Raw genomic sequence first — 18,690 nt, forward strand, 5'->3', positions numbered from 1 at the left:
TTTTTAGTGATTGATGATTCTCTAAAAGCAAAAAGTAAGTTTTGAAAAACAACAGCACCCCTTACATATGACGTTATAGAAAAGGCTCATTTAAAATACGTCACTTTTGAAGGCTCATTGTAAAACGTCACAGGTAACCTGTATATAGCAACACCATTAACTATACCTAAAAAGTAGTAAACAACAGGGATAATAAAAGTAGTAGGAGGTCCTTATATCACATATATTTTTAATATGACGGAGAATAGAAATTTGAAGAACCAGCCGTAGAAACGTTTGTGTGCTACAAACATCGTCAATGTTAAATTTGTACACTGTCGATGAGCTTGCTATGTTGCCAGACTCATCAAGTATATTTTTTTTGTCGTTTGCAGGCCAATATCTATACGTAAGCAGGCTGTATCAGTGAGAATTAAACGTAATTTAGCATTATTTTGTTAGCAACTACCTGCTTTGTTACATATAAGGTTTACTTCAATTGACATACCTTGCTCTCAGCTATGTACACTACCACAATGCACAACAGCAAACTGATTTCACTTTTTATTATCAACGTTTTTATCTCAACCGTTTGCACCTTCAACGTCGGCCTACAGCAAACTGAAACTCTGAAGTATAGAAGCCACGAAACTTCGACATACTTTGGCTACAGTTTCTTTGTCAAACTTGAGAACACAACTGTCGACAGTGAGCCACCCCTTGCAACGTAAGTAAAACCACTGCACAGCCGTGTATGTTGTAGAGGAGCGCGTTAAACAATTACATTCAAGTTTGCTTGAAACAGAAGTTTGGAATGATCGGGATTCACTTTAAGCTGTCTTACAAATAAAAAATCGGCTTTAAGAAACACGTTGTGCACCCTTAAGATCTTGCCGAGAATGTTTTTATAATGGTCGTAAAGTAGACTAATACATTTTAGGCCCTTAACAAGTCTAAATGTAACATTGGTAGCAGTATAACAAACGTATTTTATCCTTGCGACTCGACTTATTCATTGAAGGAATCCCGAAATGGATGCAAACAATGCTAAAATTTGAATTATGAAAGAAAAAAACTTTCAGTTTGGTATAGCACGTTATTGATCTATAAAGCTACTTATACTTGTCTTTAAATAGGTTTTTAATTGGGTCGCCGAAATCGCGTACCTCGCCCGAGAATTCGACTTCCGCTGGTGACCTGCACGCTTGCTCGTTCCGCCTTTCGGTGACAAAACCACTTTGCCACTCTGTTCTTCCTACGGACCATAACAGCTCAAGCGCTGGAACGACTGGAGACGCCGTTGGACTGGCATTGTTTGCTCAGCCACCGACTAATGAGCTCCCGGTAAAATGCGCCCTTACAGGGCAAAGCAAAGTTAAAAAATATGTTCGACCTGTTCTTTTTTCTTGTAAAATTATTAAACATATTGTTTAAATGCTTAAGCCTCTAAACTTTATTTGTTTTTTATATCATTGTAAACAAGTGCATAAGCTTTATGGGTTAAAACAATGAAATTCCTTATTGATAATAAATTTCACTTACAGTCAAAACAGAATAAGGTTTATATTTCCTTTTTTTGCTTTAACGATCATATAGTGCATGATTTGATAAAATTTCCTGTTGACCTTGTATTTAAGGTGGGAACGGAAGCTATACAAAATAAATCAATAAGTTTTCTAAACATGTTTCAGAAACCACCGTTATGGTGTAACTATAGCATTGATAATAGCATTTACATAAATCTATTACAGAAAGCGGATTATACCAACAACCGATCCAACAGAGAAGTTTCTGTTGATGGCGAAGAACTTGGCCCTAAGCTTTTGAGCCAAGCGGAACATCAGCAGCAACTAACGGTAGGAATGCACATAGTTGCTAAGACTAAAAATGCACTTTTGATTTATCCGCAAACATTTATTTACAACAACTGAACAGACTGAGGCCAATTAGTTCGCAGCAACATCAATGCTATGGACCTTTTCCTAGTTTTTTAGCTTTCTTATGTTATTGTTGTATTTTAGTTAACCTGCTTGTTTACAGGAGAGCATAGATATAAGATTTGATTTATGGGCACGAATTATTAGTTAAGGCTGTGTGTTTAGATTTGTGTTAGCTCTATTGGTCAACGCTCAGCATATGCAAACTTATTTCCTGCAATATTAAAAATTGACTAAACCACTTTGTTGTGCTTTAGACTTGCGCCTCACTTCGCTCAATTCTCTGTTCGTCGATACCCTTTACGACAGGAGTCTGCTTTACCACCACGGACGACGGCAAGAATTGGAAAGAGACCACTAACTTACAAGAGCAGGGTGGGTCATTTTTAGCCACACATATGTAGATTATATTTTAACTTTATGTTGCGAAACGGCGAATTGCTGAAGAAGCTACGTGATGCTACTCTGCGTTTGTATGGGTTAATATCTTAACGCACATATCATGAGAAAATAAATTGCGTTTTGGAACGAAACTCAAAGTATCTTCTTTTGTAAACGTAAATATATCGGTCTAACTTATTGTCTGCTTTATGAAAGTTTTTTCTAAGATTTGATCTATTCGTATATTGTTACCGTATATAAAATATAAACAACGCAAAACAAGTGTTTTGTCTATCTCAATCGAATAACACATCGACAAGTTTACTTCTATTGGTCCCCGTATCCAATGTCTTTCAACATCCGAGGTGCTTTCGGGGACATGATTATTTCAGATGTCTCCATGAAATATCATTAAAAAATAATGGTAGTAAAAACGTAACAGATATAGTAGCATTTTAATCTATAAACGTATAAAATATCGCTATATCGACGTAAAATTAATACGGTTGGCTTGGGTGTTAAAAAATCTTTAAGTTGGATCAGTCTTGAATCTTGATCATGGTAAAAAGTAATATTCGTAAACAAGCAAAAAAGAATAGCTAGCCGTTTCGTGCTGATTTCAGAGTTGCTTATGACAATGAAAGTCACACATACATCGGAGGTCGTGAGTTCGAACCGCACTGCAGGCTAGTTGTTTTTCTAGCCTGTCTTGCTTGCATAATTTGATCGACAGGTGGCTTTTTAGTGTACTATAGCTTATGACAGTTAGACAAATAGTCAATTTTTATTTCAGCGTGCGGTGGTCCTTCTGTGCCAACACTTGACCTCATGTTCGTTGTCGACGGTTCCGCATCGGTGCTTGAGGAAAATTTTCAGCTGGTTCTTGACTGGATCGTAAGCATCACGCGACCTTTTGACTTGGCAACGGTAAACGTCGGCATTCTGCAATACTCATCCGTCGATGTGACGTAAGACTTTACGCAGAATAAAAGCGTTTTACTTTAAGAGAGAATTTCCCTAATTAAGAATTGTATAATTTCGAAACACAATTTATAGATTTTCTTGGTAATTTTTCAACAAAAATATCAAAGCCAAAATATTCGATGAATATCTGTTTTAAACATTTCGGCAACTTGTCGTGCCACCATTAAAAGTGTTATAACTCCGTTTTCTCCACCGTTTATTTTTGCAGTGATGATGGCATGATGGCTGAAAAAATTTGTCGATTATATAAAATGTTATGGCTTTGTTATTCTTTATTAATTTGCAGAAATTTAACAATATTTAACAGCAAGTCAAATATTTAATTACATAATCTTACGCTTTTCATTTTTTGTCCATAAGTTTATTCTGGGAAAGATAAATAGTTTATTAACAAAAATATTGTTTAAATATAAGTTATTTTGTTTAAACTAATATCTTGTAAATACATTTAGCGTTTTAAATATACATTCTAGGCCTTCTATAGATTAAACACTTTCCACATAAGGCTAAATATTCTGTGAACTTAATAGATTTAATGAACCGACCGTCGATAACGCTACACATATGAAAGGGCCCAGGTGCTTAGAAAGACATACTACTGAAATCATACTGATCATGTAATTCAATAACTGCAATATATATATTTTGTAATTTATTTTAGAAAAGTTGAAATTGGTTTGGGAGAATTTCGTGCTCATATGAAGTTTCAGGTAATGAAAAATATCTCACTGGAAAACTTTGTTATATATAAAGACATAAATAGGCTTCTTGCAATCTTAGTCGATTTCAGTGGTTTCCAACCAAAGTTGTACGAACGATAAAGGGGAAGAGGACACATACATTGTCAATTTTAGCAAAAGTTTTCTTTTTTTATTAAACGTGGGCCGACAGTTGTTGAATGTTACAATTAAATTAGACCAAGTTTTCAATTTAATTTGTTGTGAAACGGGACAGTGACTCAAAAAGATTTAGAGCCTCTAGTCTAAATATATATAAAATGCATGTACTTTATTAATAGTTTTCGAAGCTTTAATCGTGTTAAAGCCGTATTTATTGTTTCCTACTAAAAATTGTGAGGTATTTCCAACACTGTAAAACCATTAAAATAATGTCAAGAAATGATTTGATAAACACAATCATTGTCTAATTAAATGCTGGTAGGCCCAATCCTTTAATAATACTTGTATCTATATTATCGACACAAAAAAAAACGTAAATCGTTTGCAGAAAGCGGTCTTAGCAATCAAATATCAGCAGCGGGCAACTTACACTGCTTACGCCATTAATCAGACAGTGGCCGAATTTCAAAAGTCACCTCGGTTTAAAGATTCTATGACACCTAAAGTTATGATCGTGCTTACCGACGGACTGTGAGTTCAATATGTAATTGGCAAAATTTACAAGGTTTAATGTCTTTGTATGTTTCTTGTCCACAAGTTAGGTTCATAGTTTTACCAATGTATATTATTGTATACTCATTATTAGTATTTTAGCTATACCTTTTTTCTGTTTATTTCAACCGTAGCCTAAAGGCGATATTCACAAACTTTTCTAAACCTTTTTCCCTGTGATTACAGTAGTTGACATTGATGAATAAAATAGCTACATTTGTGAAATAAAATAGCTTTAGCCCTTTAAGTGATTAAATATCATTTATTCTTTTAATTTTAACACAAATTACCCTACATTTAAATTGTAATGTAGGTCAAGTGACCACTCAAATCTCACTTACTCTGCTGAAAATGCGAGGAGTCATGGTATTGTGCCATATGCGATTGGCGTTGGTCCTCATATTTTCACAGATGACTTAGGGGTAAGTTATTGTTTTACTAAAAATGTTAAGTTAAAAACAACTATTACTGTTAGCTCTATATCGGACACAATATAAAAGATAACCTCACGTTTGAAATTCTGCTGGTTGTTTTCAGATAATTGCAACAGGTGATGCAACAAAAATAGGGGTTAAAGACGGAGTTCACACATTGGACTCTTTTTCCGAGTTGAAAAAACTCACTGGGACAATTCAATCAACTATATCCAGCTTCTTGGAAGGTAGTCATTAAAATTTTTGGAGGTATTTAGTATTCACAGATCTCTAAAATGTGAATGAAAAAAAAACATTTTTGGCACGTAGTGTAGACCTAATTACTGTTCCTGGATAAAGTTTTTGGAAATAACAAAAACAATTTTTTTCATCGACAAGTGGAAAATTTTAATTAAAACTTCATTGCAAACGTTTTCGCTTTCGAATAAAACACGAAACTACACAATAAAATATTCTTTTTTACAAACACTTTTTAAGTCTTTATATTAACAGGCGGCTCACGGAACGACTCAACCCACAGCCATTTGCAGCAAGCTGAAATTGGACTGTCAGGGCAATATTCAACAGTAAGTTTCTTTAAGTTTATTAAGCTATAACAAGATCCTAAGCATATACAACTATGAATGGCTTTGTGCATATGTGTGTGTGTGTGACGATCAGTATCGGTATAGTTTCCGGTTAAAAACTAGATAAGTTGAAGGGAAGTTAGCTGTTACGAAGTTCAAGTAGTTGATGCTTGACTATGCAATTATAAATTGGATGAACTTAAGAAGAAAAAATAAACACAAAAAAGGTAGGGATTTATTTGTCTGTTATAACAGGGATTAACTTTTTTACGCAATAATGTATATTTGTAGATTAATTGAGGGAGCTTTCGTGTCGTTTTGTTTGGAAATCAAATATTGCAAATCAACGGCAATTTTTTGCCCGTCTTTAACAGTCAACCAGAAAGGTAATAACAGGGAGTTGAACTGATCGAATTTTCCCGTTCGGGTTATCGTCTGATTCACCATAGCTGTTTTAAAACCGGTTTATAAAGTTACGGTTCGGGTTCACGAGAAGTTGCATTGAACCTAACACTTTATATTCTACGTCAGTGGTTCTCAACCTTTTTTTCTTTCGTGGCCCATTTACGTTGCGAAAAAGTTCTGTGGCCCAATAGTTTCATGAAAGAAAAAAATGTAAAATAAGTTTAGAACAAAACACAGCAGAACATATTTCAAAACAAATTATTTATTCAACCGTGCATTAGTGAGATAGCCTACTTGCAGCTGAACAATATGCTTACATTTATTTTTCCTCTCCAAGCCCTTATTCCTGTAAAATTAAATATAGTGACGCAAATGAAACTAAATATAGCTTTTTAAATAGGTCTGTGGCCAACCTCAAATGTTCTTATGGCCCACCAGTGAGCCATGGCCCACTGGTTGAGAATCGCTGGTCTATGTCAATAAATTCATAGAATAATGATCTATTGCTCGTTTATATTTTACGTTTCTTGAAGCTAAAAACTAAGAAGCTTACTTAAAAATCTCTGATCCATTCTTATAAAACATGTTTCATTTAAAAAATCTAGCCTACACGTTTTACTTTCATTGTTCGCCCCGTTTAATTTAAACATGTATTACTTTTTGTCATGTGCCGAAGGTATACGGTTTATCTCTGTATTTGGCTTAACTTCCAAACAAGTATTTTATCATTTATATAACGCACAGCATCGTATAAAAATAACTGAATTTAAAAACTAAAAATTATACGTCGTGACCGCCAGCCCTTATCCTACTTTTACCTATTGTGGCGCGTCTTTATAGCAAATCATTTTGCATTCGCTAATTGTATGTCTGAGCATGTCAGTCTGCATTGCTTGTCGTTGGAATCAAATCTCTGCAATCTGTAAGTGGTATTTAGCAAAATTCGGATACAATTTACTTTCTGTGTTGAACTTTCTGTGTACTTCAGCTTGACAATACAGATATCAATAGTATTAAAAAATATAATTATTAAGTTCAATATCTTTGTATAGAGTAGACATTACAGTAGGCGTGCTTTTTAAAAGTGTATTAATCTGTATTTAGCTCCTTATATAGGTTTACTTTAGTTTACTTACAGTTTTTTTTTTTTTTATTGACTATATTTACTGAAATTAGCTTACCTGAAAGGTCAACCCCATTGATATTCTTCGTGAAACTGTTAACTTGAAACAGCCCATAAAGTGTCTATCGTGCAACTCGTACATTTGAAATGTGCTAAAAATTCTGGTAAACAAATCCTGACAAACACACACATACACGCGCACAGAAACGACCACAACACACACACGCACACACACACACACACAACAAAGATAAACCTAAAACGATTCTACAATATTAAGATAATAATTCTACCGCTGAATGTATTCCAGACAATCCCACTTCAGCTTGTTCAAATTCGTTTGTTTCGTTTGAATCGACGGAGCCACCTACAACCAACAAACGATTAAATCCTTTATTTAGAACAGGGGTTCTTAAACTGGGGGTAAGGTTTTGCACTGAATGTATATAGACTCCAATTCACTTTTACGTTTTTGTTCCGAAATCAGCAGATTTGTATTGTGACGTAAATTTATGACGGCTTTTTTATTTTTTTTTGCCTACTGTGGTCCACGCGACGCAAAATAAATTTTAGGGGTCCGCGGTAATAATATTTTAAGAACCACTGATTAAAACCTTAGTGGGATTTTACACTGACTTTAGCTATCGTTAATTAATAGCATTTCAATAGACTATGGAACTATGTCGAATTATAATTTTGTGTTAGACATCAAAAAATGCTCTCTAGGATGCTTTTAATTTATTCAAACTTTAAGTTATGTGCGTAATGAAATTAATATAGCCTATGTATTTGTTATGATGTGCGCTACTCTATAGGCCTACGACCTACGTATATAACAAATTGTATAGCATACAGTGTTTAAAATCAGATTTTTAGGTTCTATACAATAAATTAGACCGCGGTACAGGGAATGTGTAAATTAATATTTTCAAAAAGTTCACGAATCAGGTAAATGTTGAATACGCAAGGTTCCGGAAACGCCAAATGTTACCTTCAAGAAAACCGCCGATTGAAGACGAAAGAGATCCTGTTAGCGTTGATAGGTCTGTGAACGTACCCAATTCAAAAACTCTAGTGTTGTTCGTTATGTCTCCTGTAGCGATCGTCTGAACATTTGGAACAGAAATGTTACTTTGTAACATGTTATAGTAAGGCAATTTCAGTGTTTGACAGAACCAAAAGGCCATTGTCTTTTTTATTAAAAACTACATTAAACGTTCATGGGTGCATTTAGGGTAAATGGTCCCGATAACCACTTTATAATTATATTGTCATTAGAGACAAAGGCTATCTGAACAACTTAAAGAGTCGATTTTATTGAATTTGAATGCTTATATCATCCTGTTATCAGTTGTTGGTAGTTTTTACTGCAATCGTTATTGCTAAGTTTTAGTGTTGTAACCTTTGTACGTGGATAGGTTTTCAAAATAATTAAAATTGACATTTTTTACTGCAAAAAATGTGTTCTTTCCGTTTTGCCTGATTAATTTTATGTAGTAATTTTATCCGGCAATTCTGGCTTACCCTTAGTTCGTTCCGATTAAAGTTGCCGATTCCGATAGCGTAGGGTACAATGCCTTGTTCCCTCGCATAGGCAGCTGAAGCAGGCAGAAAAGCTCCATCATTTGATCTGTAGCAACAGATTCTTTATCGTGCTGAAAGTTACTGTGTTAATGTTACAAAATCATTAAGGTTGGTCTTGATCCGAACTGAGAAAAAAGTAAAACAAAGGCGACTTTGTACGTATTTGTTGCATGACCCAGCCCCTTTATTTTAGCCTTATAAGACTAAAATAGAAATCGTTTTCATTCTTTGTTGTACTTACTACGTCTTCTTTTACATATTAAGAGACAAAAAGCACCCTATGTACTGTGGCACCTTTCTAACATTTTTTTTCGGAACGCCTAGTATTTTTCCCTTCGATCGAATGTTTTCCGTTATGAGCAAAAATTAGTATAAAGGTCGTTTAAAAAATCTATGAAACATCCCGATAAACTTTTTGTCAACCTAAATTAGTTTTATTGCGCTGTGCTTCTCCCGATTTATACCATCTTTGCAAAATGGCCATTGTATCACAAGTTACACATCAGTAACTTAAAGCTTTGAAAAGAAAAAAGGCATTGCATGTACCGTATTTATACGAAATTTTTACGTATTTTAACCTTGGGGTGTTGGGTTAACGCCCCCTCCTTCATAACCAAATGAATGCCAATGAATCAAGTAATGTACATACATTTTATCTGTGTCCAATGCGTTACGTTTTCTCTAAATCTAAATTAAGGTTTGCATTTTAAATCAAATAGCCGAATTTTTTTTCTCGCTATGCCTGGTCGCCTTTTGTTCAAATTCGACTTCAGTGGCACTCTTTACCACAACTCTCAACGTAATACAAGGCTCGTTAGTTTTACTTGTATTATAGCGTAACAGTTTGACGTCATATTGCGTGTATTTGAGGTACTCCACAACGTTTTATGTTTCTCATGCGGCCCGCGATAAAAAAAATAATTGCCCACGCCAGGTCTTGATCGTTGCTCAATTAAGTCACTGTGCCCGTGGTTGTCGATTTTTTTTCAATTATTAGGTTGTGAGGAAATGGCGTTCAAAAATGTAATATCAAAACCAAAACTTACGATCCATCCGTTAGCACAATCATGACCTTGGGAGTTTCTGGATCGCCAAAGTGTTCCGAAGATTGAAATTCTAACACAGTTCTGTTAATGGCGTGAGCCGTATTGGTCGTTCTTCCTTGGTACTTTATGGCATCGACTGCAGCCTGAAACAGCAATCGACCTGTTGGTTTTATCTTTTTTTTTATGCATTTAAAGTATTGAAACGATTTTTCTTTTTAACAACAGCATATTGCATCTGACAGCGGATAACGACTTTATGTTAGTTATTGGCAGTTGAACATACCTAATTTCGACTAACTTCAATAATTCTATTAATAGGTATTTATTGGTATCATGTTTGTTGTTTAGAGAACAATTTCAAAAATAAACATTTTATTGTAAAAATACTTTTTACCTTGAACTGATTAATGTCCCTGTATTGACCAAGTCCAATTTCAACTTTAACGAAAGGTTGATATTCATCATCCGGAGGCGCACTGCAAAATTATAGACAATAACATAAACATTCTCCTTTAAAGTGATATAGATGTGGATTTAAACAGGATTGAATAACAACTTTAGGAAATTCAATAAACAACAAACTTTTAAAGCTATTTTTGTTTCGGATGACGATATCGCCTAAATTATCTAATTTTGTACGTTTTTCAAGTTTATTTAAGTTCGAGCTTACTTAAGAATTTTTGTAACCTTTTATGAAGGAAAACATTTAGGCTATTTCGTCTTATCTTATACTAATCGGGTAATATCGATTTAACTCTTACCTCGTATTATAATAGGAGTATTGAACAACGCCAACATTAACTTCAAACAAGCTGAAGTTGGAAGTTATATCCTTAATCCAATTCTTCACAATTTCAAATCTGTTAAGATGTACCGATCCTGATCCGTCCACTACCAGCATCAGATCAAGTTGGGAGAATGGGCATCCTAAATTATATGTGGAATTTTGGTGCTTAGTATACCCTCAACCATAAACATAAATAAATTTTACAGATATAAAAAAATGAAACATTTGATTTTAGGATTGTTTCTCTTAAAGTGCTTTTAAAGAGGACCAAACATGAAAAAGAAACATTTCGGTTTTCGTGAACCGTTTTGGTGATCTACGTTCGAATAGATTTAAACTGAGTAAAATTGGACATACCACCAAAAAACAAACAAAAAAAATAATAGAAAAAATGACACAGAGTTTTTAGGGCGGAAGGAATAAGTCGCCTAAAACGCTTGCGTAATTAGCCTATATAGTGTCTCCTTCTTTTATTTGGAATGCATTACATATAGCAGTTGACCCTTGACCCTTACACTGAAAACTATAAAAGTATTACGAATGACCAGATGTTTCAATTGGAAACCTGCGTAGCTTAGACATGCAGATCCTATTCCTAACAGTACAATAGGCCAAGAGTCCGACACCTTTAACCTAGCAGCTTACTGCGACTAAAATTTTTTTACTATGTTACATAGCGGCGAAAACAAACTCGTTCCCTTGGTAAAAATTGTTCCATATTTAAAATATAGGTTTTCATGGCGCCTTCGTAGATCGCTTACAACTAGTCCACGTACCCCCAACGGGTCCATTTAAGAACCCCCTATTTGAATTAGCTATAGTAATAAATCAGTTTGGGTATAGTTTATTGTCTTTAAAACAATCATATGTTATAAACACATCCCAAAAACGAAAATATTATTCGCTAAGTGTTGACCATGGTCAACACAAAGTTAATTTCCATCGAACTTTAATATTCGAACCGCTAACATTTTCCCGATAGTTGAATTGGTTCTTGGTCCGGTACTTACCCGACGCGGGGGTTCCCGGTTGTTGCTGCCAGGTTTGGCCATCGTCCGATTTGAAGCAAACTCCAGAGGCGAGATAAATGGAGGAGCAGTTTCTCGCGCGCAGAGGGGCACAACTCTGCAATTCGTGATACGATATTCATTCTACACTAGTGTGGTATCGCTGACGATCCAATACCAAATAACTTCCAAGCTTTGCAATTTTATACTTTTAAACTTAAATTTCCAACAAAATGTTACATTAGAAATCGAACATAACTAAAATTTCTAACCTTAGCGCACAATTGGCCTAATAACCTATAAAAGATAATCTTAGCATAAACTACCATAAACAAATTTGCTTTTAATGTTGACGTTATTATGTTATTTGGTATGGGAACGGAGGCCATACTTTGTATCCTAGTATAGGGTATAGAAATCAATTCAAAAGATCAGACAATTAAATCAACTCTAATTATAGCCATTTATAATTTTCCATGCTTGGTTTATCACTAAGGATTGCCAGCATTAGGTTTTTGTATAGTCTATTGGTCACACCTAGCTCGATTTCTTTTGCATAACCAGTCGTTGCGAACTCTTGATTTCATCGTTTTTTAAGAAAGATGTTTTGTGCTTGGTAATGGCTGTGTTAAGTTGCAACACATTACGACTATAGTGTGCCGATGCGAATTTCCGACTACCGAGTTCCTACGACTTACTATAATCGAGGTATTCGGTTGGCCGATCATGGTCAGACCCAGCGCGTCGCCGTTCGTTATGACGTCACGCTCAGTGCTGACCGGAGTCGCTAGCTGGCAGCTTGCTGCACCAGAAGTCGCTTGGAAGTCGATGGGACACGAGTGGATGTTCCCGGCTGCGGTCGACCTCTTTTTTCTTTTCCTTCTCTTGGCGATCGCCGTCGTAGTTGGGCGAGCTTTCGGTGAGCCAATGATAAATCTGTAAATTTACAGGACTTTAGCATTAAACATAGGCGTAGATATTGAAAGAAGATAAACTTTGGAATACAACCGAAATTGAATGAGGTCAACTAAAAATAAAAGTCGAAATAAGACTGAAATAAATAACAAAGATTTAAACCAACAAAATGAACATCTAAATTTCTAAACAACCTTTTTGCTAACCCCAAAAAACTTCCAATAACTACATTACTAACGCCAGCACTACCTTTATCATTAACCTAAAATCTAACTCTACCAACTACCTATAACTAATCCCAACCAAGAACAATGAGTCGAGTTCTCAACAGTTGCGCCCAAGCTGCCAATTTGGCATCGCCGAATTGTGCCATATATACGTTATTCTTTAGTATTCGGATGTAATTTAGGCGATTAAAGACTTATGTGAATGGGTTTAGAACTTATTTGGATGGGTTTGAGTCTTACTCCGTAGTGGATATTATCACGTATTTGTTATTTGTGTCGATGCTTTGGTATTATGGACAATTTCAGATATTGTTGCTTAGAAGTCCTGTTGAGTGTTTTCCAGTAACTAAGTGGCGTGGAATGCAGATATTATCGTATCGTAGTTACCAGCGTTATAATGAGTCAATTGTGACTTGACTTATGTGCACTTCAGTCACTGTTGTCGAATGACTTGACCTGAATTAAGTCATTTAGAAAGAATGACTTGACTTAGACTTAAGTAATTTACACAAATGACTTGACATATATTGAGGTGCTTTAATTGAATAATATTTGGTAAAATTGGATTGTTCAAGGCAATTATAAAATGTAGTAAGAGTTAACGTTTTATGTGTTTGCTTTGCGGGACTTGAAATAGACTCTCTTAATTATATCTTGGACGATGACTTTGCTGGCTATTTGCCAAAAATTACTTGACTTGGACTTTAGTTATTTTACAAATGACTTGTCTGGGACTTAAGTCATTTCGCAAATGATTTTACGTGGACCCATCATCAGAATTTTGACTTATTTGCAATCGAAACGCACGGCTATACTTTCGTCTAAAATGTCATTTCTGACATCTCTATGGGAGTGTAACAGTTTGGAGAGGAGGTCGAAGTGCCTCCACAATCCTATAGCATAATATTTGAATGAATCACACATAAAAATTTGAAAGGTAGAAGGACTGTACCAGTGGTTCTCAACCTTTTGTGGTTCGTGGCTCTCTTTGTAAGGCTCCCAACCCTCGTAGCCCCCTGCTTTTAAAAATACCTATCATTGTGTTTAACCGTTTTCACTTGTTTTACTTCTTCAAAAAATACAGCCATTAATCAACGAATAAATGTACTTGCTTTCTAAAAAATTAACAAATTAGTCCTTTTAATTTGAATTAACTTAGTAAGTCAGTACAAAGCTTGTTCTTGGGACTCCGCCAAGGTATATTTTGTATTAAATGTCACTACATTTGTCGAGATATTATCTCGATTTTCGTTTTATAAATAAGTTACCATTACTTGAGAAATACACTGTGAATAACCTCGTTAAATATTGGCCTAAAATTAATCTTGAGCAACCCTGCAGCGTACTTTATGCGGTATACGAAGCAATGTTTCTTTTGCAACTGAACGCCCTTTAGGGAAATTGCGAAATCTCTGGCATTACAAATTAGTTGCTCGTCTATAGCAGCATTTGACAGACACTTGATAATTCGGCGAAGGTTATCACCAAGTAATTGGCCGTTCAAAGAAAGGCTGACTCCGCATTATTTGGCTGCATATAAAGCAGCACAGTAATTGTTTCACCACAGCGACAGGCCTTTATTCAAACTTACCACTCGCGTATGTACTTTTAGGCGTAACTTTCCGCGATAAAACAAATAAAAAATGATCCAATATTCTACTATAAACATCTTTACTGATGAGTTAAAGAACCTGTCCAAAAAGTGTTACAAAACGTTAAGAAAGGTTGCAGTTATAGTAAAAGCTACAAATTTAAGTTAACTGGTAAATTTTCAAATAGTGACACTTTTTTTTCGCAATATCTAGCTAGAAAGGTATGCCCGTGCCGGACCGAGAGCCATGGTTGAAAAACACTTAACTTAAACCCTAATTGAAATATATGCTACTTGAAGACACAATTTTATTTGTATTAAAAGTAATTTTGTTTTTCAGGCTTTCCTTGTATACTAATAGTTTGTAAATCGTTTAATATTTAACATTCATACTATTCGACACTTGTTGCGCCGCAAACCAACCAAATGTGCAATGTACTTAAAAATGTGTAATCTGTTTCCTGCCTTATCGAGGACTGGGCTACATCGTAATTGACACTGGTTACATCGAACAGACCACCGAATAACATTGTTTTCAGTATGTGCATATTATTTCGCGATGTTTAATATCGTCACAGTTTATGCAAATGTTTACCATCCGTTAATCCTGATGGTTTGTAAATTTCGCACTATAGAGGTCAACACATTAGATGCAATTACATTTTAAGTGCAAATACGATTTTAAAACAAGGTTTTTGTACAATCTATTAAAAGCTGCAGGTAAAATAACCTTTTTTTAGATGTGTTGGTCTTTTGAAACACCTAATAATCTCGAATTTATATAAAATGTCAATTTCTGTTATGTGATATAAAATGTCAAAATTGAAGAATTTTATCAATGTCAAAATTTAGGTAATTTGTGTTCTATGTTTAGTTTGAATTTTTTATTTAGTTTTTTAACTCAAATCTAGTAATGGTAAAACGGAACGGGCGTATGATTATACTAATATCTTTCTTACTTGTGATTTACTTGTGATTTTTTTAAATGAAAAAAAAAATTGCCTGAAGGAACACTCTCACGTCACAGAAACACGCACTTACGTTATTTGAGCAGGAGTTGGTGGGATTTGCTTTCGTACCATCAAACTGTAGCCGAAAAACGTCGAAGAATTATCTGCAGTTGTCTCTCCTGAAGACAAGGTTTTTAGCTGCTTGGTTGCGATGTTGTATGGGTGCACGAAGCAAGGGAATAGAATAATCGACACAAGATAAACGCCGACCGACATCTTTGGCATGGAATAAATACAACGCAAAACAATATATTTAAATTTAAAGGTTGACGTTTATTTCTCTCAAATATTCTGCATACTGTATTTGGTGGTAGGCTATCTTTCTGGCTGTAAAGACAGTTTTTGGTTTAATTGTGTTGCATTGTTTTTCTGCGACATATGCATAAACAATAATTGTTTGCAATATCCACATAAATAATAAAAAAATAGTTTTATTTTACAGGTAATATTATTAGTTTTATTCAAATGTTTTTCAAAAGTATGACAACTGCAAAGTAAACTACTCGAGACACACTGACTGCTGACATATTCGTACTTAACTCAAGCATTTTACATGAAAAACCCATATGAGTTTCTCTGCTTTATCAACTAACACAGGTGCGCATCCAATCTTCGACATATATGTTGCAGGATACAAAACGTTAGTTGTCATCGGAACGTACTTTCCTATTCAACCTACGTTGTTTGTAATGTCACACAGGTAGGCCAAACTAAGGCCAATGCGTCACGGAAACAGTTTTAGATTGCGCCTATACTGAAAGCCTAACGCTGATTAAGACTCGCACCAACATGTGATTAGTAATCAGCAAAACCCTCGCTAGCGCACCGTCGATAATGTTGCTCATTATGATTTCTACTCTGTTTACAAGAGCTTGCAATAGTTGGTGACGGGGTGGCCGTACGCAAACCGAAACGTTTCCGGGTGCCTGTTAACTGCTGTCTGTATAATAGCTGTAAACGTTGTTAACACGTGGAAAGATCGAAATTTCTGTTTAGCTTAATTGTAAACCTAACAACACTGCATACACAATGCAATATTGTTATCCTGCGTGGTCAGTTGTGATTGGTTGGTTTGATCATTGTGTTAGAATGTTTAAGGTCCGCCCAAGTGTATAATCGATAATTTAATGGTTATTCCAACAAAATGTAAGAAGAAGACATTGCGATAGGCTGGAACAAAACATTTCTTACTTCGCCTTGTTTTGTCTATGAAAGACAAAACAAACAAGCACCTGAATCACATTATCCGCGCATACTTTCTTTTAACAGTTTTCTCTTTGTACCGAGAGACCAAGCAGCTCGATGATTTATTTTGTTTACAGAGTAGAAGTCTCTATGATGAAGCTGACTACAGGCTTCGATACTTCTGTGTTGATTGGCACTGATGCTTGCATTCAAATTATCGAACGCGCCTATAACCTTACATCAGCGCAACAAAAAAATCTAACCAAAATTGTGTGCAGATTTCCCGCCAGGGTTAAAAATGTATGCAAAACATTGATGTATATTTCCAATTAAACTTTTTTTTTTCAATGTTATTTTACTAATTGTTAACGAAACGCACCAGTTTTCATGTTATAGATCTAAAAGAACAAATTTTTGAATTAATAGTGCTTTGGGCAAAGGAACTTGAATCTGATTAACTAATTGTAAGTGGCCATATACTAACTCAGTAAGATTTACTACAAAGTAAATTACTTAAAAATATACTATTTTCACGGCTGTGAATGTTTCTTTTACATTATAGGTAATCACTCCATAATATATACTTTTTAAGGTAATATTGAGCTAACCTGTACCTGTCGTAGCAAATTTCGTACTAACCGGAAGAAATAATAAACAAGCGGTTAGCTGTTAATTACTAAGCCTAGCGGTTAGTTGTTAATTAATTAGGGTTTGTTGGTCATGTGGGTTTATGGCATAATGACGCTTCCCTTAAAAAGGGTCAATTAAGTATCGTCGAAGGAACTTGTACCGGTTGAACTGCAAAAGTTCCCGTGCACGGCAACGTATTGCGCGCTGACGGCATACATGAAGACAAGACCGGATGCAGCGTGCTTCGTGTAGTCTGATTAAAATATACCGCAATATGTTAAAGGTAGTGGCATCAAAATGCATTATACAAAGCACGATAAACAATGAACAAAAAAACATAGTTTAACTTAAGATGAATAAAATAATCACGATCTCTGATAATAGGCATAAAACAAATTTTACGAAAGTATATTTGAAATAAAATACACGAAATTAAAGATGAAAAGTGTGATTTGCCTGACTGCAAAAACAAAAATAACATAACTATTGCGTGTATTAAACAAGTTACAATGCAATAGTTTATTCTTGGAATATAATGAAACGGAAAATTTATTTAAACAGGTCATGAGAAAATAATAAAAGGCAAACTTTTTAAAACTAGATTTTTGACTGTGTTTTTCTTGTTCATTAGTTACATTTTGAACTACTGAAATGTTCGCCTATACCCCTGGAAGTTTGTTAAATGAGGTGAGGCTTGTACTTGTTTCCTGGTATGTCATTTAATAGGTTACAGGATACATGCAATTGACCGAACTTACTTTATTTAGGTAAAATTTTAGCTTCATTTTAAATATTTTTAGCCAGAGATGTTTATATGTGTCATATTTTAATCAAATCCCGGAATAATTTATCACCGTACGACTCGGTATTATAATCACTTCTTTCAACAAAAGCGTAACAATAGAATAAATATAATATAATTGTAATTTAGGAACAGGTGTATGAAAACAGTGTTGTAAGTAAACCATTTTAAAGTTCTTGCCATGCATAACCAAGAAACAAATTTTATTACTGCCAATAGTATCCTTAGCCAACATCCAAAACAAAAGAAACATCAAGCAAACCGTTTACCATACAAAATGTAATGTCTAAAAGTTGTTTTTAATAAAATATATGTCAAATAATTTGCCCTATTTAACACGATAAACAGAGTATATAACTTGATGTATGTAGATTTTCCAAATAAATGTTTAAAAGGTAAGCTGTTTAAATCAACACATTTTGCAGCCATTTAATGACGAAAAAGTTTTAGTAGGAACAGGATATGAGCGCCGAGCGGTCATTTGACGTTGTAGCCTCTGTTGAACCACAATTTAATACAAGCTGGTCGAAGTTTGCGGTCTAGTGGCACAATATTATTTCCAATTTGTTTGAGAGTAACATACAGTAAGCTAAACTGTTGGTAGGAAAAAGTGAAAACAGGTAATTGAACAGAACCGATATGTTTTAAACCATTTTTTTAACCAAAACGTAAAACTAACAATTAAAAAAATGTTTTCCACTATTAA

This window comes from Ascidiella aspersa, chromosome 9, assembly GCF_963924565.1.
Source record: "Ascidiella aspersa chromosome 9, kaAscAspe10.2, whole genome shotgun sequence".
Taxonomy (NCBI): domain Eukaryota; kingdom Metazoa; phylum Chordata; class Ascidiacea; order Phlebobranchia; family Ascidiidae; genus Ascidiella; species Ascidiella aspersa.